The sequence below is a fragment of the Hemiscyllium ocellatum genome, chromosome 17 (assembly GCF_020745735.1).
Source record: "Hemiscyllium ocellatum isolate sHemOce1 chromosome 17, sHemOce1.pat.X.cur, whole genome shotgun sequence".
Classification (NCBI taxonomy): Eukaryota; Metazoa; Chordata; class Chondrichthyes; order Orectolobiformes; family Hemiscylliidae; genus Hemiscyllium; species Hemiscyllium ocellatum.
This window is the reverse complement of record NC_083417.1, coordinates 11,236,217-11,259,860: the sequence shown is the minus strand read 5'-3', so window position 1 is coordinate 11,259,860 and position 23,644 is coordinate 11,236,217.

Here is a 23,644-nt window from a genome sequence, read left to right as displayed (position 1 = left end):
GAAATTGTTCAACATGAGTTTCCTCTGGGTGCTCCGGTTTCCTCTCAGCCCAAAGATTTGCATGTTTAAGTGAACTGACCTTGCTAAATTGCCAATAGTGTTCAGGGATGTTCAGGTTAGGTGCATTAGTCAGGGGTGATGTTGAGTAATAGGGTAGGGGAATAGGTCTAGATGGGATACTCTTCGGAGGGTAGGTGTGGGTTTGTTGGGCCAAATGGCTTGTTCCTGATGAAGGGCTTATGTCCGAAACATCGACTCACCTCCTCCTCGGATGCTGGCTGACCTGTGCGCTTTTCCAGCACCACATTCTCGACACTGTTTCCGTACTGTAGAGATTTTATGATTCTGTGAATGACAGGATACAGATTTAAGGTCATTGGCAAAAGAAGGATTGAAGGCATGAGGAGAAATTTGAATATTTAGTGCCTTGTCCGAGTAAAGTTAAAAGGAAAGGAAGGAATGGTAACAGGTTCACAATTTGAAGGTGCTGAACTGACGTTTGGATGAGACTGACAACCGTCTGGATCTAATATTGAGTTCAACACCTTCAAATTGTGAACCCACTCCCATTCCTTACCCTTCATTTAGCTTTACTTGTTACATTCTCTGTCACCATGTCCTCTCTTCCCACCTCCACTCCAGTGGGACTGTCTGTCTGTTCTTTCCAAACTGGTAGCTAGACATACTATTGTTCTGCCTTTCTCACCTTCTGATCACTTAACCTGAACGATCAGCATCCGTCCTCCCCCAGCACTCCACACTCCTCCCAGCCAGAGCATAAATGCTGTCCCCTCCACACTTCGCTTCAGCTCTGACGAAGAGTCATCTAGACTCGAAATGTTAGCTTGCCCTCTTTCCATGGATGCTGTCTGAGCTGCTGTGATCTCCAGCATTTGTCATTTTCAGTTAATGCTCTTAGTTCTTTTATCCATGAGAGCAGTGAGATGAAGTGTGCACAGTCTTTCATGCGATCCATCTCCACATAACAAAGAGAATGGACATAAGGCTTGTAAGCCCTTTTCATTTCACATTAGCTTGCTTTTCTTTCCATCAAGTATGATCACAAAAGCTGTGACTGAGCTGTATTTATTCTTCTGGATGTAGCTACTATACGATTCTTTGTTATGTCAGTAAAATGGAGGACAGTCAGCAAGGTTGTAAAGTCAAGTTTTCAGAAAGGTCACAGTTGAAGTACAGCTGGAATAGTTATAAACGCAGGAATAATTTTCTCAATGTGATGTAAAAAGCATTCAGCATCACCCTCCCATGTAGTTTTATTTGTCCTTTACTGTAGTTCTCTCTCTCTGTCAACCTGATTCATATGTTCCTAGCTAGGGAGCAATTGTTCAATATGACTTTCCTCTGGGTGCTCCAGTTTCATGAGCCAGCTGGATCCGAAGGCTTGAGGTTACTATCCTGACCAGGATTGAGTGCAGTCAGAGTGAAGGTTGCTGCAATGTCCTCCTTTCCAGGATTGAAAGGAGTCAGACCTGCATGGGAGCAGGTACCCAGGGCTGTACCTATAGAGAGGCTGAGGCTCAGACCTATCACTTAACATTTTGGGGCTAAGAAGGGTTAGATCTCCGAGGGAACATGCACTGGGACTTTACAGCGAAACTTGGAAAAATGAACTGAGTGGCATTGCAGAAAAGTCATGAATTGATTAGTTGCTCAGCAGTTGCTGTCAGTATGCTTGAACTCCAGTAATTGTGAAGAAGTAAATTAGCATAGGGAAAGTAAAGGTCTCTTGGCACAGGAGAAGGACTTGATATATGAACAAGGGGGAAGAATTTCTACTTCATTTCTAATTTCCAACTTATAATTAATAAGAAAAGATTAAGTTTAAGATATGCTAAAATAAGTTGAATTAGAACATAGAACATAGAACATGTTCTATTAATTAATTAAATTAACTTAATAGTTTAAACTGAAGCTAAGACAAGACAGCTCAGCCAAGTTGAATGCAGGGCCTGGGGGAGGTAGAGAATTACAGACACTTCTCATGACCCCGACCAGCTCATATCCAGGAACAGTCAACAGTTAGACAAGCATGAAGTCCAGATTTCAGAGATGGAGCAGCAGTTAGTGACTAAAATACATCCACGAGAAAGATTGATACCGTGTTCAGAGAGATGGTCACTGTGCAAGTTAGGAGCAAGCAGGCAAATAGGGAATAAGTAACATGAAGCATCCCAGCAAAATAGGCAGGTGGTACAGTGCTCCCTAGACGTCTTGTCTCCAACTGGTTTTCCATTCTGGACATTAGCAAGGGCACGTTTTCTCTCACTTGACTCTTTCAGACTGCACAGCAATATGTCAGTTCCAATGGGTTCTATTAGAACATAGAACATTACAGCACAGTACAGGCCCATTGGCCCTCGATTTTGCGCCGACCTGTGAAAGCAGTCTGAAGCCCTTCTAACCTAAACTATTCCATTCTCATCCCTATGCCTATCCAATAACCATTTAAATGCCCTTAAAGTTAGAGGCAATGCGTTCCATGCCCCTACTCTCTGAGTAAAGAAGCTACCTCTGATATCTGTCCAATATCTATCATCCCTCAATTTGAAGCTATGTGCCCTCATGCTAGCCATCTCCATATGAGGAAAAACGCTCTGATTATCTTATATGTCTCAATTAAGTCATCTCTCAAACTTCTTCTCTCTGACAAAAACAGCCTCAAATCCCTCAGCTTTTCCTCATAAGAACTTCCTCCAAGCCAGGCAACATCCTCGTAAATCTCCTCTGGACCCTTTCCAAAACTTCTGCATCCTACCTATAATGTGGTCACCAGAACTGTACGCAATACGCCAAGTCCGGCCACACTAGAGTTTTGTACAGTAGCAGCATGACCTCATGATTCAAAAACTCAATCCCTCAACCAAAAAAAGCTAACACACCTTATGTCTTCTTAACAATCCATCAAGCTGGGTGGCAACATTCAAGGATCTATGTTCCTAGACACCGAGAATGCTCTGCTCATCTACACTGCCAAGAATTTTAGCATTAGCCCAGTACTCTGCATTTCTGTTACTCCTTCCAAAGTGAATCAGCTCACACTTTTCCACATTAAACTCCATTTACCACCTCTCAGCCCAGCTCTGTCGCTTACCTATGTCTCTCTGTAATCTACAATATCCTTCAGCACTATTCACAACTCTATCCACCTTAGTGTCATCCACAAATTTACTAACCTATCCTTCTATGCTGTCATCCAGGTCATTTATAAAAATGACAAACAACAATGGACCCAAAACAGATTGTGGCACTAGACTACCAGTAACTGAATTCCAGGATGAATATTTTCCATCATTCACAACCCTCTATCTCCTACCACTAGCCAATTTCTGATCCAAACTGCTAAATCACCCTCAATCCCATGCCTCCATATTTTGTGCAATAGCCTACTGTGGGGAACCTTATCAAATGCCTTACTGAAATCCATATACACCACAGCAACTGCTTTACACTCATCCACCTATTTGGTCACCTTCACAAAGAACTCAATAAGGTTTGTGAGGCGCAACCTACTCTTAACAAAACCGTGTTGACTATCCCTAATTTCCTTATTCCTTTCTAGCTGATTATAAATCCTATCTCTTATAACCCTTCCCAGCACTTTACCCACAACTGAAGTAAAGCTCACTGGTCTATAATTACCAGATTTGGAGGTGCCGGTGTTGGACTGGCGTGTACAAATTTAAAAATCACACAGCACCAGGTTATAGTCCAACAGGTTTAATTGGAAGCACTAGCTTTCGGAGCGCTGCTCCTTCATCAGGTGGTTGTGGAGGACACAATTGTAAGGCACAGAATTTACAGCAAAAGTTTACTGTGTGATGTAACTGAAATTATACATTGAAAAATACTTTGATTGTTTGTTGAGTCTTTCGTCTGTTTGAATACCATAATAGTTTCACTTCTTTCATCTGTAAACCACAAAACATTTTTTTAAATGTTACATTCTCAGGTTAACTGTAACAATGGTGTTAGCCACTTAATATGCTGAAGGCATTAGCTCCTGTGTTCCCTGTCTGTGCCATAATGTTTAGACTGATTCTAATCTAAAAAGTGAGTTAACAGAGTCTTACACGAATTCATGCAGTTTTTGAGCAAAGTATGATGTAACCCTGCAAGTGCAAATTCACCCCACAAACGTATATGTATATGTGTGCATATGGGTTTGTGCGTGCGTCTGTCTGTCTGGGGTGGAGGATTGTGAGTGTGTGAGGGAGTGTATATGTGTGTGTATGTGAGTGTAGAGTGTCTAAGTCTGTGAGGGGGTGCATGTGTGAGTGTGGAAGTGTGTGTGTCTGTAGGAGTGTGTGTGTGTATCTGGGGTGGGGGAGTTGTGAGTGTTTGTGAGACAGTGTATATGTGTGTGGATGGGTGTAGAATGATTTAAGTCTGTGAGAGGATGCATGTGTGAGTGTGGGAATATGTGTGTGTGTGTCCATGTGTGCGTGTGTGTGTGTGTTTTGTGTGTGCGTAGGAGTGTCTGTGTGTGTGCGTATAGTGCAAAGGTGGTCACCTGTAGTGTGGCATGAACCCAGGGTCCTGGTTGAAACCTTCCCAAGAGTACGGAACTTAGCTAATTCAGGTGAAAACTGTCCTGTTTGTAGAGGTCCCACCTACCTCAAAAAGAGCCCCAAAGATCCAGGAATCCAAAACCCTCCCTCCTGCACTATCATGTAGTCACGTATTCAACACCCCTCTCTCCCTATTTCTCGCCTCGCTTGTGCGTGGCACTGTCAACAAACCAGAGACAACACTTCGGTTTGTTCTAGCTCTAGCTTCCACCTCATTCTACCGCAAATCCATGGATAACCTCATGATGCTACACTTCTCCAGCTTCCACCTGAAACAAATTAAAACAGCCAACCCCGCTTGACAAGGGGATATGCACAAGATCTGCAAGCACATGATCTGTTCAGATGAGGAGGAATGTGTCAAACACTTGAAAGTGCTCAAGAATGCCCTCATAAGAACAGAGTATGATGCTCAACTCGTCAACAGCCAGTTCCGACGTGCCACAGCAAGGAACCGTAATGACTTCCTCAGGAGACAGACATGAGCTGCAACCAACAGGGTACCTTTCATTGTCCAGAATTTCCCAGGAGCCGAAGAACTACACCATGTTCTTCGCAGCCTGCAACACATTATCAATGAGGATGAGTACCTCGCCAAGACCTTCCCCACACCTCCACTGCTCACCTTTAAACAGCCACCAAACCTCAAACAGATCATTGCTTGCAGCAAACTGCCAGCTTTTAGGACAACACCATACAATCCTGTCACGGTAGACGCTGCAAGACGTGTCAGAGTGGATACCACCATTACCCGTGGGGACTCCACCCACCATGTACACCGCAGATACTCATTTGACTATCTCATACGCTACAGGCAATGTACCTGAGGGATGGCACATTGGTGAGAACAAGCAGGTGCTACTACAATGGATGAATGGACACTGCACAACAATCACCAGGAATGTTCCCTCCCAGTCAAAGTTAAAAATCGCACAGCACCAAGTTATAGTCCAACAGGTGTATTTGGAAGCACTGGCTTTCGCAGCGCTGCTCCTTCATCAGGTGATTGTGGAGAATAAAATTGTAAGACAATCTGGACTATAACCTGGTGTTGTGTGATTTTTAACTTTGTCCACCCCAGTCCAACACTGGCATCCCCAAATCATGCCTCCCAGTCAAAGAACATTTCAGCAGTCTGGGACATTCGGTCTTGGACCTTCGGGTAACCATCCCCCAAGGTGGACTTCAGAACAAACAGCAACGCAGAGGAGCCAACAGAAGCTGATAGCAAATTTCAGTACCCATGGGAATGGCCTCAACTGGGACCTGACCTCACTGCATGATACACACACACACACACACACACACACACACACACACACACACACACACACACACACACACACACACACACACACACACACACACACACACACACACACACACACCCCCTCTCGTATGCACACACATACACCCCCCTACTCACACTGACACACACACCCTCTCACACATACCCCATCACACTCGCATACACACTTAACCAAGCTTACACATACACACATTTATACACACACACTCTGTCACGTGCACTCACACCCACACGCACACACTCACATGCACGCTCCAGCTGTCATCCCTACATGCGCACACATATAAGCTTATGGCAGGAATTTGTTTTTGCAGAATTACATTTTATTTTGCTTATGACTATGTAGATCTATACAGAGGGTTTGTCAGTCTGACATAGCATTGGGAGACAGACAGACTTCCCACCTATTGTTTAAAAAGCTGAGCTATCTTGAGAATAAAGTTAAAAATCACACAACACCATGTTATAATCCAACAGGTTTATTTGGGAGCACTAGCTTTCAGAGCGCTGCTCCTTCATCAGGCACCTCCAAATCATATCATGAGAATGTAATTTAAAAGAATTTCTGGGATTTACATATCAAAGAACAGCAACCAGCATATCGCATTATAAAAGGTGAATGTTTTAATCTAAGATTGTTTACTGTATCACATCTCCCCATGACACTGGACTCTTTTGGCTATAAATTCTGTGAACATGATCTTAACCCCCACAACTACCTGATGAAGGAGTGGTGCTCCGAAAGCTAGTGCTTCCAAATAAACCTGTTGGACTATAACCTGGTGTTGTGTGATTTTTAACTATTATAGAGGGGACTATGTTACACATATAATCCAATGCAATAGAATAGGACTTGGCCTGAAGAAACTAATTTGGAACGGTGAAGATTAGAAATTCTAAAATAAGTGCACTTGAGGGTTTTATTCAATCAGTACTATTGGGTTAATATTTTTGTCTTCCTGTTCTACAAGGTGGAACAGCCTGAATTGAGTTTCACTGCTGTGTAGAATAGTCGAATGAAATAACTCTCTCAAGAGAAGTCAGTCCAGAGATAACATTCTCTGTCACCCTGCAAGATTGCAGGCTCAATCAGCAGTCCATTCTCAGTTAAATAAGCACTACCATGGCACAAGCAGTGATGGAGCAATTAGCTTACATTCCCAGGCCTGCGTAACTCTGCACTGCTGCTAAAGGTACGTTCAGATACCAGCTCACCAACATCAAAAAAGCAAACAACAAATTGGCTCATCATCACCTCACTACATGTGGCAGCTTGCTGAGAGTACATTGTCTGCTGTGTTTCTTACAGTGCCACAGTGTTTGCACTTGGAAATGTACTTAATTGACTTTAAAGTCTTTGTGATGTTTGGGCATCGTGAACGTCATTGTGGAACTGCAAGTACGTACATCTCTTTTCTCACAGAGTGGCAGGAGGTAGACCTTTAACCCTCATTTAATGGTGAGACAGGATTCATAGAGTCATAGAGATGTACAGCATGGAAACAGACCCTTCGGTCCAACCCATCCATGCCGATCAGATATCCCAACCCAATCTAGTCCCACCGGCCAGCATCGGCCCATATCCCTCCAAACCCTTCCTATTCATATACCCATCCAAATGCCTCTTAAATGTTGCAATTGTACCAGCCTCCATCACTTCCTCTGGCAGCTCATTCCATACACTTCCCCCAGCATGAAAAAGTTGCCCGTGAGGTCTCTTTTATATCTTCAGGCAAAGATGAGGACTGCAGTTGCTGGAAACCAGAGTCTAGATTAGAGTGGTGCTGGAAAAGCACAGCAGGTCAGGCAGCATCCAAGGAGCAGGAAGATCGATGGTTTGGTGAAAAGCCCTTCATCAGGATTGGAGGCAGGAAGCCTCCGGGGTGGAGAGATAAACGGGGGGGTGGGGGTGGGGAGGCTGCAGAGAAGGTAGCAAAGAGTACAGTATGTGAATGGGGGTGGGGATGGAGGTGATAGGTCAGAGGTGAAGGTGGAGAAGATAGGTAGGAAGGGAGATTGGCAGGTAGGACAGGTCATGAGGATGGTGCTGAGCTGGAAGGTTGGAACTGATGTAAGGTGGGGGAGGGGAAATGAGGAAATTGGTGAAGATAAATTAAACTCCATCTAATTTATCTAAATTAAACTTACCTAATTAAACTCCATCTGCCACTTGTCAGTACACTGGCCCATCTGATCAAGGTCCTCTTTTATATCTTTCCCCTCTCACCCTAAACCTATGCCCTCTAGTTCTGGACTCCCCCAACCTAGGTAAAAGACTTTGTCTATTTATCCTAACCATGCCCTCATAATTTTGTAAACCTCTATAAGGTCACCCCTCAGCCTCTGACGCTCAAGGGAAAACAGCCCCAGCCTGTTCAATACCTCTATCCAAACCTGGCAACATCCTTGTAAATCTTTTCTGAACCCTTTCAAGTTTCACAATATCTTTCCACTAGGAAGGAGACCAGAATTGCACGTAATATTCCAACAGTGGCCTAACCAATGTCCTGTACAGCCGCAACATGACCTCCCAACTCCTGTACTCAATACTCTGACCAATAAAAGAAAGCATATCAAACGCCTTCTTCACTATCCTATCAACCTGCGACAGCACCTCACATTTATCTGAATTAAACTCCATCTGCCACATCTAGGCCCATTGGCCCATCTGATCAAGATCCTGTTGTATTCTGAGACAACCCTCTTCACTGTCCACTACACCTCCAATTTTGGTGTCATCTGCAAACTTACTAATTGCACCTCTTATGCTCGCATCCAAATCATTTATGTAAATGACAAAGAGTAGAGGGCACAGCACCGATCCTTGTGGTACTCCACTGGTCACAAGCCTCCAGTCTGAAAAACAACCCTCCACCACCACCCTCTGTCTTCTACCTTTCAGCCAGTTCTGTATCCAAATGGTTAGTTCTCCCTGTATTCCGTGAGATCTAACCTTGCTAATCAGTCTCCCATTGGGAACCTTGTCGAACACCTTACTGAAGATATAGATCACATCTACTGCTCTGCCCTCATCAATCTTCTTTGTTACTTCTTCAAAAAACTCAACCAAGTTTGTGAGACTTGATTTGCCATGCACAAAGCCATGTTGACTTTCCCTAACCAGTCCTTGCCTGTCCAACTACATGGACATCCTGTCCCTCAGGATTTCCTCCAACAACCACCTCTAGGTCAGGCTCACTGGCCTATAGTTCCCTAGCTTATCTTTACTACCTTTCTTAATGAGTTGCACCACGTTAGCCAACCTCCAGTCTTCTGGCACCTCACCTGTGACTATCGATGATACAAATATCTCAGCAAGAGGCCCAGCAATCACTTCTCTAGCTTCCCACAGAGTTTTAGGGTACACCTGGGGATATATCCACCTTTACGTATTTCAAGACATCCAGCACTTCCTCCTCTGTAATCTGGACATTTTGCAAAGTGTCACCATCTATTTCACTACAGTCTATATCTTCCATATCCTTTTCCACAGTAAATACCGATGCAAAATACTTGTATAGTATCTCCCCCATTTTCTGCAGCTTCATACAAAAGCCGCCTTGCTGACCCTTGAAGAGCCCTATTCTCTCCCTAGTGACCCTTTTGTTCTTAATGCATTTGTAAAACCCTTTGGATTCTCCTTAATTCTATTTGCCAAAGCTATCTCATGTCCCCTTTTTGCCCTTCTGATTTCCCTCTGAAGTATACTCCTACTTCCTTTATACTCTTCTAAGGATTCAGTTGATCTATCCTGTCTATACCTTACAAAAAAATGTTCCTGCTTTTTCTTAACCAAAACCTCAATTTCTTTCATCATCCAGCATTCCCAATACCTACGAGCCTTTCCTTTTACCCTGACAGGAATATACTTTCTCTGGATTCTCGGTATCTCATTTCTGAAGGCTTCCCATTTTCCAGCCGTCCCTTTACCTGCGAACATCTGCCCCCAATTAGCTTTCAAAAGTTCTTGCCTTATGCCATCAAAATTGGCCTTTCCCCAATTTAGAATTTCAACTTTTAGATCTGGTCTATTCTTTTCCATCACTATTTATGGTCACTGGCCCCAAAGTGCTCCCCCACTGACGCCTCAGTCACCTGCCCTGCCTTATTTCCCAAGAGTTGGTCAAGTTTTGCACCTTCTCCAGTAGGTACATCCACATACTGAGTCAGAAAATTTTCTTGTACACACTTAACAAATTCCTCTCCATCTAAACCGTTAACACTATGGCAGTTCCAATCTATGTTTGGAAAGTTAAAATCCCCGACCACAACCACCCTATTATTCTTAGACAATGAAGAGTTAAAAAAAACACAACTTCTCGGTTTTTTTGAGAACAGATTGATTGTGTTTTGGTACTAAAGATGGAGAAACCCCGCAGGTCTGGCAGCATTGTGAAGAGAGAGTACAGTTAATTATGACTGTTGTGACTTTGTCAAAAGGCTGGACAATCTAGTGAAAGTAACTCACCCCCTGACTTCCCAAAGCTTGTCCACTACCAATAAGGCACAGGTCAGGAATGTGATGGAATACTCCCACTGACAATATGAAAACGGTTGTAAAAGCAGGAATTTAGAATCAACATCACAACGTTGTGAGTTCATGATGTTAGACATTGTCAGTTACATACTGGCCGTGTCACCATTTCTACGATACCAGAGTGGTGGAAGCAGTGTTAATGGAACCGTGAAGTGGATGTATCCTTTAATAAGGAATAACAAAAAAGCAGGTTCATCGAGAAATGAGCAGCAGGAGTGGGACTAATTAGAGAACTTGTTCAAAATAGTCAGTGTAGGCACAATGGGCTCAATTGCCTCCTTCTGTGCTGTTTGATTCTATTAATCCCCTGTGTGTAAACTTACCCATGGTAACATATAAAGATTCTTTGCTTCTGTATATTTCATTGTGATTAATGCAAACTAATGACTGTGAGTTCTTTTTAACTATAATTCTGAGAACAAGCTATATCCTTTTGAAGTGTTATACCGCTAGTAACTGTACCCAAAGGTATTAATGGCAAAATATCATTTCTTTTCAGGGGCTGTATTTCCTGAGTTATTTATTTTCATTGCTTAATATTTGATGTTTGCTGCAGCAGTTGTTTTACGTGTTTCTCAAGTGAGGGAAGGCTTGTCTTAATGATGACAAACTGTGGTTTACTTGGCTGCGTATAAAACCTGACATCCTCCACTGCTACAGGGCTCTGGTGGTGCAGTCCAGATCTCCAGGGTGCACTTATTTTAAACAGGTGACAACAGAGTTGCTTATGAAGTCTGTCAGGATACTTCAGGCTCCGGAGGACATCTTAATAATACAGTCATGTGCCATTTAGAGATAGGAATGACGGAGTGTGAACATCGTCCACAGCACATCAAGGGGCCCACTACTTCAGCTGAAAGAGTGGGCTCTTTCTGTGCAGATGCCAAAGTGAGGAGCTAAGGCTACATGTGCAGGTGAAGATTGAGGTAGTAACCTGGTAGGGTGAACAGAGCAAAATTTGTCTGTAAGAGGGACGATGTTTCAATGGCACATCTGTCTCAGCTCATCTGCTGCTGAAAGACTCATCCATGTCTTTGTTAACTCTAGACGTTGCAGTTCCAGTGTATGTCCAACTGGTTTCCTGCATTCTGCACATTGCAAGCTTAAAGTAATCAAAAATTTTCCTGCCTTAGTGTTAACTGCATCAAATCCCACTCTTCGAGAATGCCTATGCATGCTCCCAGTCGAACAACGTATTGATTTTTGAATCACTTCAGGGACCTCATCTTCCCTAAACTTGCAGTGGCTGCAAGAGCAGGTGAGAGACCAGGAACTCTATCTCAAGTGACTTGGCCTCTGACTCCCCAAAGCTTATCCATCATCTCCAAAGCACAGGCCCGGAGTGAAATGGAATGCTTAACAATTGTCTGGATGAATGCAGCTCCAATAACACTCATGAAGCTCAAAACCATCCAGGATGAATCAGCTATTTGGCATCACATCCACCACCTTCAACATTCATTGCTCTCAACATTGGTGCAGCAATGTGCACCATCTACAAGATGCAAGGTAAGGAGCAGAAGGATCAATGACAATCTGAGGAAAGCGTTCTTACCCACAGAGTTGAGGCTATCAGGAACTCACTGCCTAAGTGAGTGATAGCGGTAGCAATCCTCAAGACCTTTAAGAACTATTGAGATAAATGCTTGAAATGCCAGAGCAAACAAAGTGATAGAACATGGGCTTGAAAATGGAGTTAGAATAAATGGATGTTTGATGACAGGCACAGACATGATGGGCTGAATGGCCTCTTTCTGTGCTATAAAGACTTCGATGTACACTGCAAAAATTCACATGGAGCCTTCTGACAGCAGCTACCAAACCTGATGTCTCCATGACTTAGAAAAACAAGGGCCACGTATCCATGGTCACACCATTACCAGCAAGCTCCCCTGACACAGAATCATAGAATCCCCACAGCGTGGAGGGCTATCAAGTCCACATCAACCTCTGAAGAGCATCCCATGCAGACCCAGCCCCCTACCCTGTAATTCTGCTTTCCCCATGGATAATCCACCTTGCCTGGTACATTTGGACTATGGGAGGACACTATGTGCAATTTAGCATGGCCAATCCACATAACCTGCACACCTTTTGCCTGTGGGAGGAAACTGAAGTACCCAGAGGAAAGCTATGTGGAAATATATTGTTTTCCTTCACTGTTGCAGGTTTAACGTACCGGAACTGCCAACCTAACAGTGCTGTGGGTGAACCTACGCCCCAAGGACTGCTGCAGTAGTGATGGCTCACCACCTCCTGCTCCAGGGAGTTATGGATAGGCAGCTAGTGCCAGCATAGCCAGTAACATCCACTTCCCATCGGCATCTGAAGTATGGTGAGTGGCATTGAACATTGTACAATGATGAACAAACAATTCCACTTAAGAACTTATGATGGGGGAAAGGTAATTGATGCAATAGCTGAAGGGCCTAGGATACTACCCTGATGACTAGTGGTCTTGTGGTTCAGTGGTAATATCCCTTCCACTGAGCAAGGAGATCTAGTTTCAAACCCCACTTGTTTCAGAGGTATGTAGCAACAGCTCTGATTTATATAGCACAAGAAGACTGTGTTGTCATTGGCAAAAAAAAACTCAGCAGGTCAAGTGAGGTTCTGAGGAAGGGACACTCAACCTGAAATGTTAACTCTGATTTCTCTCCACAGATGCTGCCAGACCTGCTGAGCTTTTCCAGCAATTTTTAAAATAGGGTAAAATTTCAAAATTTAATGATAAACTTGAAGATATGGCTGACAGTGAAGATAATAGCAATTGGATGCATTAGGACTTAGCATTAGAATGGACAGACAAGTATCATTTGGAACTTAGGGTAAATAGACAAAGTCTTTTCCCTGGGGCCAGGGAGTCCAGGACTAGAGGGCAGAGGTTTAGAGTAAAAGGGGAAAGATATAAAAGAGGCATAATGAACAACTTTTTCACACAGAGGATGGTACATGTATGGAATGGGCTATCAGAAGAAGTGGTGGTGGCTGGTACAATTGCAACATTTAAGAGGCATTTGGATGGGTATATGAATAGGAGGGGTTTTGAGGGATATGGGCTAGGCGCTGGCTGGTCGGCATGGATGGGTTGGACCGAAGGGTCTGTTTCCATGCTGTATATATCTATGACTCTATGACTCTAATAGATTGTTTAGAAAATATCTATCCTGAGGTAGTCCTGCACTCCTTCATCAGGTGGTTGTGGAGGTTAAGATCATGCTCACAGAATTTATAGCCAAAGGAGTCATGGAGATGTGATACAGTAAACAATCTTAGATTAAAACATTCATCTTTTATAATGGGATATGCTGGTTTCTGTTCTTTGATATGTAAATCCCAGAACTTCTTTTAAATTACATTCTCATGATAGCTCAGCTTTTTAAACAATAGGTGGGAAGTCTGTCTGTCTCCCAATGCTACGTCAGACTGACAAACCCTCTGTATAGTTCTACAGAGTTTTATATGGATTCATGCCATATTTGAGCAAAATAAAATGTAATTCTGCAAAACAAATTCACTCAATAAGCTTATATGTGTGCGCATAAAGGGATGACAAATTGTGTGTGCTTGTGAGTGTATACATGTGGATGTGAGTGATAGACTGTGTGTGTATAGATCTGAGTGTGTGTGTGTGTGTGTGTGTGTGTGTGTGTGTGTGTGTGTGTGTGTGTGTGTGTGTGTGTGTGTGTGTGTGTGTGTGTGTATCGTGCAGTGGGGTCACCTGTAGTGTGACATGAACCCAAGGTCCCGTTTGAGGCCATCCCCATTGGTACCAAACTTTGCTATCAACTTCTGCTCAACCACTCTGTGTATTGTTGCTTGTCCCACTATCCGCCTTGGAAGATGGTGACTCGAAGGCCTGAGATCGAATGTCCCAGACTGCTGAAGTGTTCCCCGACTGGAGGGATTGGTGTGCGGTGTCCATTTGTCTGTTGTTGTAGCATCTGCTCGGTCTCGCCCAATGTACCATGCCTCAGGGCATCCTTGCCTGCAGTGTATGAGAAAGACCATGTGATCGAGACATCTAAGCTTTCATAAGCTTTCACAACACTGCTTCTTCATCAAGTGAACACTTTGGAAACATGTTACTGGATGAAGATCTCTCATGCAGTCTTCTTTCTCCAGCTCCTTTGCAAGTCTCTTCCTACTCACTGATGTCAAAGGAACATCAACATTTATTTATTCTCAGGTGGCAGATGGGTGTCACGAGCTGGGCCACTATTTATTGCTCATCCCCAGCTGACATCGAGAAGGGGTGGTGAACTGCCTTTTCAAACCATGGCATTTGAAGTGCTGAAGCAGATCCAAATGATGTCAAGGAGAGAGCTCTAGGATTTTGTATCAGCAACATTGAAAATGCAGCCATTTATTTCCAAGTCAGGATGGTGAGTGGCTTGGAGGGGAACTTGTAGATAGTGGTGTTCCCATGTATCTCCTGCCCTTGTTCTTCTAGACAGAAGAGGTCACAGGTTTGTAACTCCATAAGACCATAAGACATAGGAGTGGAAGTAAGGCTATTCGGCCCACCGAGTCCACTCCGCCATTCAATCATGGCTGATGGGCATTCCAACTCCACTTACCAGCGTTCTCCCCGTAGCCCTCAATTCCTCGAGACAACAAGAATCTATCAATCTTGGCCTTGAAGACATTTAGCGTCCCGGCCTCCACTGCACCCCGTGGCAATGAATTCCACAGGCCCACCATCCTCTGGCTGAAGAAGTGTCTCCGCATTTCTGTTCTGAATTGACCCCCTCTAATTCTAAGGCTGTGTCCACGGGTCCTAGTCTCCTCGCCTAATGGAAACAATTTCCTAGCGTCCACCCTTTCCAAGCCATGCATTATCTTGTACGTCTCTATTAAGTCTCCCCTTAATCTTCTAAACTCCAATGAATATAATCCCAGGATCCTCAGCTGTTCCTCATATGTTAGACCTGCCATTCCAGGGGTCATCCGTGTGAATCTCCGCTGGACACGTTCCAGTTCCAGTATGTCCTTCCTGAGATGTGGGGACCAAAACTGGACACAGTACTCCAAATGGGGCCTAACCAGAGCTTTATAAAGTCTCAGTAGCACATCTCTGCTTTTATATTCCAACCCTCTTGAGATAAGAGACAACATTGCTTTCGCTTTCTTAATCACGGACTCAACCTGCATGTTTACCTTTAGAGAATTCTCGACTAGCACTCCCAGATCCCTTTGTACTTTGGCTTTACTAATTTTCTCACCATTTGGAAAGTATTCTATGCTTTTATTCTTTTTGCCAAAGTGCAAGACCTCGCACTTGCTCACGTTAAATTCCTTCAGCCATTCCTGGACCACTCTCCCAACCTGTCTAGATCCTTCTGCAGCCTCCCCACGTCCTCAGTACTACCTGCCTGTCCACCTAACTTCGTATCATCGGCAAACTTCGCTAGAATGCCCCCAGTCCCCTCATCCAAATCTTTAATATATAATGCGAATAGCTGTGGCCCCGACACTGAACCCTGTGGGACCCAGCTCGTCACCGGCTGCCATTCTGAAAAAGAACCTTTTATCCCAACTCTCTGCCTTCTGTTAATCCTCAATCCATCCCAGCAGCTCACATCGAACACCATGGGCCTTCACCTTGCTCAGCAGCCAGCCGTGTGGAACCTTATCAAAGGCCTTTTGAAAGTCTAGATAGACCACATCCACTGGGTTTCCCTGGTCTAACCTACTTGTCACTTCTTCAAAGAATTCCAACAGGTTTGTCAGGCATGACCTCCCCTTACTAAATCCATGTTGACTTGTTCTAATCAGACTCTGCTCTTCCAAGAATTTAGAAACCTCATCCGTAATGATGGATTCTAGAATTTTACCAACAACCGAGGTTAAGCTAATTGGCCTATAATTTTCCATCTTTTGTCTTGATCCTTTCTTGAACAAGGGAGTTACAACAACCATCTTCCAATCATCCGGGACCTTTCCTGACTCCAGTGACTCTTGAAAGATCTCAACCAATGCCTCCGCTATTTCCTCAGCCACCTCTCTTAGAACTCTAGGGTGTATCCGATCGGGGCCAGGAGATTTATCAATTTTAAGACTTTTTAACTTTTCTAGCACTATCTCTTTCGTAACGGCAACCATACTCAACTCAGCCCCGTGACTCCCTTTAATTGTTGGGATATTACTCATGTCTTTCACTGTGAAAACTGACGCAAAGTACTTGTTAAGTTCTCCTGCTATTTCCTTATCTCCCATCACTAGGCTTCCTGCATCAGTTTGAAGTGGCCCAATGCCTTTTGCCTGTCATTTGTTTCTTATGTACTGAAAGAAACTTTTACTATCATTTCTAATATTACTGGCTAGCCTACCTTCATATTTGATCCTCTCATTTCTTATTACACTCTTTGTTATCCTCTGTTTGTTTTTGTATCCTTCCCAATCTTCTGATTTCCCACTGTTCTTAGCCACTTTATAGGATCTCTCTTTTTCTTTAATACATTTCCTGACTTCCTTTGTCAGCCATGGTTGCCTAATCCCTCCCCGGATAATCTTTCTTTTTTTGGGGATGAACCTCTGCACAGTGTCCTCAATTATACCCACAAACTCCTGCCATTTTTGCTCTACTGTCTTCCTGGTTAGCCTCTGCTTCCAGTCTATTTTTGTCAGTTCCTCTCTCATGCCCTCATAATTACCTTTATTTAACTGTAACACCATTACATCTGATTTTGCCTTCTCTCTTTCAAACTCCAGACTGAACTCTACCATATGATGATCGCTACTTCCTAAGGGTTCCCTTACTTTAAGATCTTTTATAGAGTCTGGTTCATTGCAAAGCATTAGGTCCAGAATAGCCTGTTTCCTTGTGGGCTCCATGACAAGCTGTTCCAAAAAGCCGTCCTGTAAGCATTCCATGAATTCCCTTTCTTTGGATCCACTAGCAACATTGTTTACCCAGTCCACCTGCATATTGAAGTCTCCCATGATTAATGTGACCTTGCCTTTCTGACATGCCTTCTCTATTTCCCGGGACATGTTGCATCCCTGGTCCTGACCACTGTTAGGAGGTCTGTACACAACTCGAATTATGGGTTTTTTTGCCTTTGTGGTTCCTCAATTTCACCCACACAGACTCCACATCATCCGACGCTATGTCATTCAATACCATTGATTTAATTTTGTTCTTAACTAACAAGGCAACCCCACCCCCTCTGCCCACCTCTCTGTCTTTTTGATAAGTTGAAAAACCATGGAGCTTTAACTGCCAGTCCTGACCCTCCTGTAACCAAGTCTGTGATGCCTACCACATCATAATCATTCACTATTATCTGTGCCATTAGTTCATCGGCTTTGTTATGAATGCTACGAGCATTCAGGTAAAGTGCCTTAATGCTAACTTTCTTACCATTAGAGATGTTGGAAGTCATATGATGTCTTGCTTTTTTCTGCATTCTCAGTCTGCCTCAATTTTAAATCCGCCTGGACACATGCTATCCTGCTGTTTATCTTTCCATTTAATGCCATACTCCTTGTCGCTTTCACTTTTCCTTCTCCCAACTCAGAAGTTTAAAGTCCTACTGACCACCCTATTTATCCTCTTCGCTAGAACATTGGTACCTGAACGGTTCATGTGGAGACTGTCCCAATGGTACAGATCCCCCCGTTCCAAAACTGATGCCAATGCCCCATGAAGTGGAATCCCTCTTTCCCACACCAATCCCTTAGCCATGTGTTTGCTTGCCTAATTTTCTTGTCCCTATGCCAATTGGCACGTGGCTCAGGCAGTAATCCGGAGATTATGACCCTTGAGGACCTGTGCTTCAATTTCCTGCCTAGTGCTTCATAATCCCAAACAGGTCCCCCACCCTAGTCTTGCCTATGTTGTTAGTACCAACTTGGACCACAACAACTGGATCCTCCCCCTCCCGCTCCAATATCCTTTCAAGCCGGTCGGAGATGTCCCGCACCCTGGCACCGGGCAGGCAACACACCATGCGAGACTCCTGATCCGGCTTTCAAAGGATACTATCTGTCCCCCTAATTATGAGAATCTGATGAATTTCTGCAGTGCATCTTATAGATAGTCCACACTGCTACTATTGAGCATCGGTGGTGGAAGGAGTGGAGATTGAGGGTGTTGTGCTAATCTAGATGATAATTAACATTTAAAAGGGCTACATGAATAGGAAGAGTTCAGAGGGATAAGGGCCAAATGAAATAAATTTAGGAGATCTGGTTGGCATGGATAAGTTGGATCGAAGGGTCTGTTTCAGTGCTGTATAACTCGATAAGTCTATGACTCTAAGCAGGTTGCTTTGTACTGGATGGTGTCAAACTTCTTAAGTGTTGATTTATATTATCAGTATTAGCATATCTGATCATTTTCACATCGACTGTGTTTGTGACCAATGCCACTGCTCGCTAGAGCACCACCAACTCATGCTCAAAATTAGAATGTTGCTTTTAAACTCATTACCTGTGGCAAAGTGTTGTGTATGATGTGTAAATGCATATAGTTCTTTTTTTTAACATTCATTCATGGATGAGCTAGCTTGGCCAGCATTTATTGCTCATCTCTAATCACCTAGAGGGCAGTTAAGGGTCAACCACATTGCTGTGGGTCTGGAGTCACATGTAGACCAGACCAGGTGAGGGCAGCAGTTTCTTTCCCTAAAGGACATTAGTGAATCAGATGTTTGTTTTTTCCCCAGACAATCGATTCATGGTCACCATTAGAGTCTTAATTCTAGATTTTATTTATTGAATTCAAATTGCACCTTTTTTGTTACCTGGGTCTTTGGATCAACAGCTTATTAATGATACCACTAGGCCATCACGTTCCCTTAAATTAGGTTATAAGAGTCAAAGCAATAGAAGGAGCCCATGGGATTAGGCTTAACTGTCGACTTTATTTGATACGTTGAGCAGATCACTGTTGCTGTGTTTCAATAGACACTATGCGCTCCACTGTCATTTACCCAGCTCTGATTTCCCGTTGGGAATTGTCCTCTTGTTCTACTATTTTTAATTTTGCTTAGAAATACAGGAATCCCTCAGCTTTTTTTAAAATCACCTATTACTTGGTACATCTGTGGTTTACAACTTGTTGAAAGCGTACCAAGAAAATTGATGTTAGCATCTGCCAAAACGCTGTCCCTGTTCCTTCTTGTCAAGGGTGCAACTGTGCATGAATAAATGGTGTTAAGGTTTTTTTTTAATGGCAGCACTCTATCTCCCACATTGGGAACACACACCTTGTTAAACTACACCCATCTGGCACACTAACGTCCTTTAGGCAGGAAGACTGTCTTCCTTTAGTGGTCTGGCCTACATATAACTCAGTGGTTGATTATTAACTGCCCTCTCAAATGACCAAATGAGCCCCACAAGGAATGGGTAAGAGATACTGGCCTTGCAACAATACTCAGATCCCATAAAGGAATAACAAAAAGGGAGCATGGACACTGGCAAATTGTATTCCTTTCTTTGGAGTCCAATAATTGAAGCTAATTTCAGCATTTCTACAGCCTGGTAGCAGAGGTTAGTTAACTCAGACCAGGATGGGAATAGACCCAAGACAGTTTGTAGACATTGAAGATTTGTTTCTGTCCTTGTGGGTGCAGTTGCAAACTGAGTCCATGTATGAAGATTGAAAAGATGAACATCATTCTGTAAGAACTAATTGCAGAATCTATTCACCTTGAATTAATTGTACAGAGTGCTGTATGTAAGACATAGACTGTAGTAAGTGACAGCAGATACTATTGATCAGCTGGGAAAGTGCACTCAAACCTCATTGTCCGTAGTTGCAATGTGCATCGAAGTAATGTATTTTATTCCCAGATGTTCAAAATAAATTAGAGATAAATCCATTTTATTTCTGTAATCTGATGATTCATTCAGAGAGCTGAGTTGCCTCACTGTTTAAACATAAATGTTTAACTACACCGGTACTTTTTATCTTTTGTTACAAAGTTAAGTATATTTCGGATTGCTGTGATAAAAATTTCTCCTTGTCCTTCCATGCTGTTTTTCTTATGCCACAGCCGTATGCAATGGCACAATTGAATTTATTACTTTCGATATTGTTGTATAATGGTTGTGTTTTACAAGGTTTAGGCTAATTAATCCAATAAATTCCGAATTCAAATCCTGCTGTGATAGTTTGAAGATTTTAATTCAGTGCAAAATAAAAAAAAATGTTGGCATCAGTGAGAGTGACATTAAAGCTGTTTAGATTGTTGTTTAAAAAGTCTACTGGTTCACTTACTTCCCAAATGTAAGTTCCAAGTGATTCCAAATCCAGAAAGGGCCTTTTCATGTGCATTGGACACTAGCTTGTGATTTTAAGAAAAGGCCAAGTACCTTCCTTTCAGAGCAACCGGAGATAGACGACAGTCTCCTTATTTGAGGAAGGGTGTTGGCGAAAAAGAGGGACTGCTGTGAAGATTCACCAAATGAATTCCTGGGATGGGAGGACTGGTAAATGAGGAGAGATCGAGTCGTTAAGGGTTCATTGGAGTTTAGATGGGTGATGAGAGGAGTCTCATAGAAACCTACAAAATTCGAACAGAACTGGACAGAGTAGATGCAAGATGGATGTTGTCAATGGTGGGGGAGTCCGGAGCCAGGGTCATAGCTTAAGGATAAGGAGACAATGTTTTAAGATTGAGAAATGTCATCACCCAGTGAGTGGTGACCCTGTGAAATTCTCTGCCACAGAACGATGTTGAGGCCAAATCACTGTGTTTTCAAAAAGGAGGTGAATATAGCCCTGGTGGCTAAAGCTTTTAGGGGATAAGGGTTTAAGGTATTGAGCCCAATGATCATATTGAATGGCACAACAGGATCAAAGGGCCGAATGGCCTACTGCTCCAATCTATGTTTCTAAAAAATCTGGGCTGACTCCCAGATCAGGTGGATGGATTTGTTCTGATTTGATTTATTGTTTTCACACGTACCTAAGTGTAGTGAAAACTTTTGTTTTGCAGACAGTACAGACATATCATAACATACAAGGACATAGGTCAGAGGGTGCTTGGACAGAACGGAGTATCCAAGGTAACATCCACACAGGAGGTGCACAAAACAAGATTGACATTTGGTTTGAAATTGGAGAAGTCCCTTCAGCAGGTTAATGAGAGAAGGGAAGAAACTGTTCATGAGCCTGAATAGTGTAGTGGGTGTCAGAAATAGCTCTGAACTTTGCCAGATTGGAACTTATAGAAGGTCAAATCTGATGCTCAGGGACAGAAATCAAGGACTCGGAGTCAGGGAGGGAACTCACAGGGACCTGGGTCAGGGAAAGAAATCACAGGGATCAGGTGCAGCTTCTAGCCTGAGTGTCCTGGCCTTGCCCTGCCTACTGCTATTGCAGGGAAAGAATTCTTGGCTAAAATCTCGCACTTTACTTGGCTATTAGCAGGAGTCAGGGCTGCATAGAGTCCATACAGATGTACAGCACGGAAACAGACCCTTTGGTCCAACTTGTCCATGCTGACCAGATATTCCAACCGAATCTAGTCCCACCTGCCAGCACACAGCCCAAATCCTTCCTATTCATATAACCATACAGCTGCCTTTTAAATGTTGCAATTGTACCAGCCTCCACCACTTCCTTTGGCAGCACATTCCACACACGCACCACTCTCTGTGTGAAAAGGTTGCCCCTTAGGTCTCTTTTATATCTTTCCCCTCTCACCCTAAACCTATGCCCTCTAGTTCTGGATTCCCTCATTCTAGGGAAAGGACATTGTCTATTTATCCTTTCCATGCCCCTCATGATTTTATAAACCTCTATAAGGTGACCCCTCCGATGCTCCAGGGAATACAGCCCCAGCTGATTCAACCTCACTCTATAGCTCAAATCGTCCAACCCTGAAACATCTGGGACCTGAGGCTGCAGAGACTTGCTGTACATGGGTCAGTAGGCAGGGCAAGGCCAGGACACTCAGGCTAGAAGCTGCACCTGATCCCTGTGATTTCTTTCCCTGACCCAGATCCCTGTGAGTTCCCTCCCTGACTCCGATTCCTGTGATTTCTCTCCCTGACCCAGTTCCTGTGATTTCTCTCCCTGAGCCAGGTCTCTGTGATTTCTCTCCCTGAACCAGGTCCCTGTGATTTCTTTCCCTGAACCAGGTCCCTGTGATTTTTCTCCCTGACCCCAATCCCTGTGAGTTCTCTCCCTTACCCATTTCCCTGTGATTTCTCTCCCTGAACCAGGTCCCTGTGATTTCTCTCCCATTATGTTGAGCGTCACTATGTTGTGCCAATTTCCTGTATCTTTGCCAAGTTATTGTATACTATTCCTATCCAAATAATCATCCAATGCCCCTTTGAATGTCTCAAGTCAACCTTTCCATGCAGTATGTTCCATAACCAGACTACTGCCTGTGTGAAAACACTTTTCCCTACGTCAGCCTTGCTTCCTTTACACATCATATTAAGTCTATGCATTCTCGTTCTTTTATCTCTATGAATGGGAATTGCTTCTCTCTGTTTACTCTATCCATCCCCACTCATGATTTTAAAATCCTTGTCAAAATCTCCGCTCAGCCTATTTCTTTCCAAGGAGAACCGTCCCAACTTCTTCAGTCTATCCTCATCATGAAATTTCTCAATTCTGGAACCATTCTTGTAATCACATTTGCACTCTTTCCAATATTCTCTTGATAATTGTCACTGACAACCACAGACAATACTCCAGTTGAGGAATAACAAGTATCTTGTGCAAGTCATCGTCACCTCTCTGCTGTGAGACTCCATGGCCCTACTAAAAACGCCAAGGACACTGTATGCTTTATTAAATGCTCTCTCTACTTAATGTCACAAAATATTCCAAAGCGTTTTGCAGAAGTGTACCATATGACTGTGTCTTATTTCCTTCTTCAGAATGGTTTACAGTGAAGCCTCAACAAGAATGTTGGGAAAAGTAGTCAACTTCATTGGAACAACATCCTACTGTTCAAGGCAGAACCAGGCACTGCTAATTAAACAGGCACTTGCTGATAAGGGTTGCTCAGACTTTGTGATGATCAAAACTATTACGTTAAAGGCAGAAGGAAACAGCATGAAGTGGGTGTACCTTGTCCCTATGGCTCCTGAATGGGTGATCTCAGTGTAATGAGGGTCTTAAGTGGGACTTCAACTTTTTGTAAGATCAAGAGAAAACATGTTAAAATAAGAATATTGAAGACACTGAGCATAATAAATTAGGAACAACTATCACAGAATCTTCAAAACGTTATG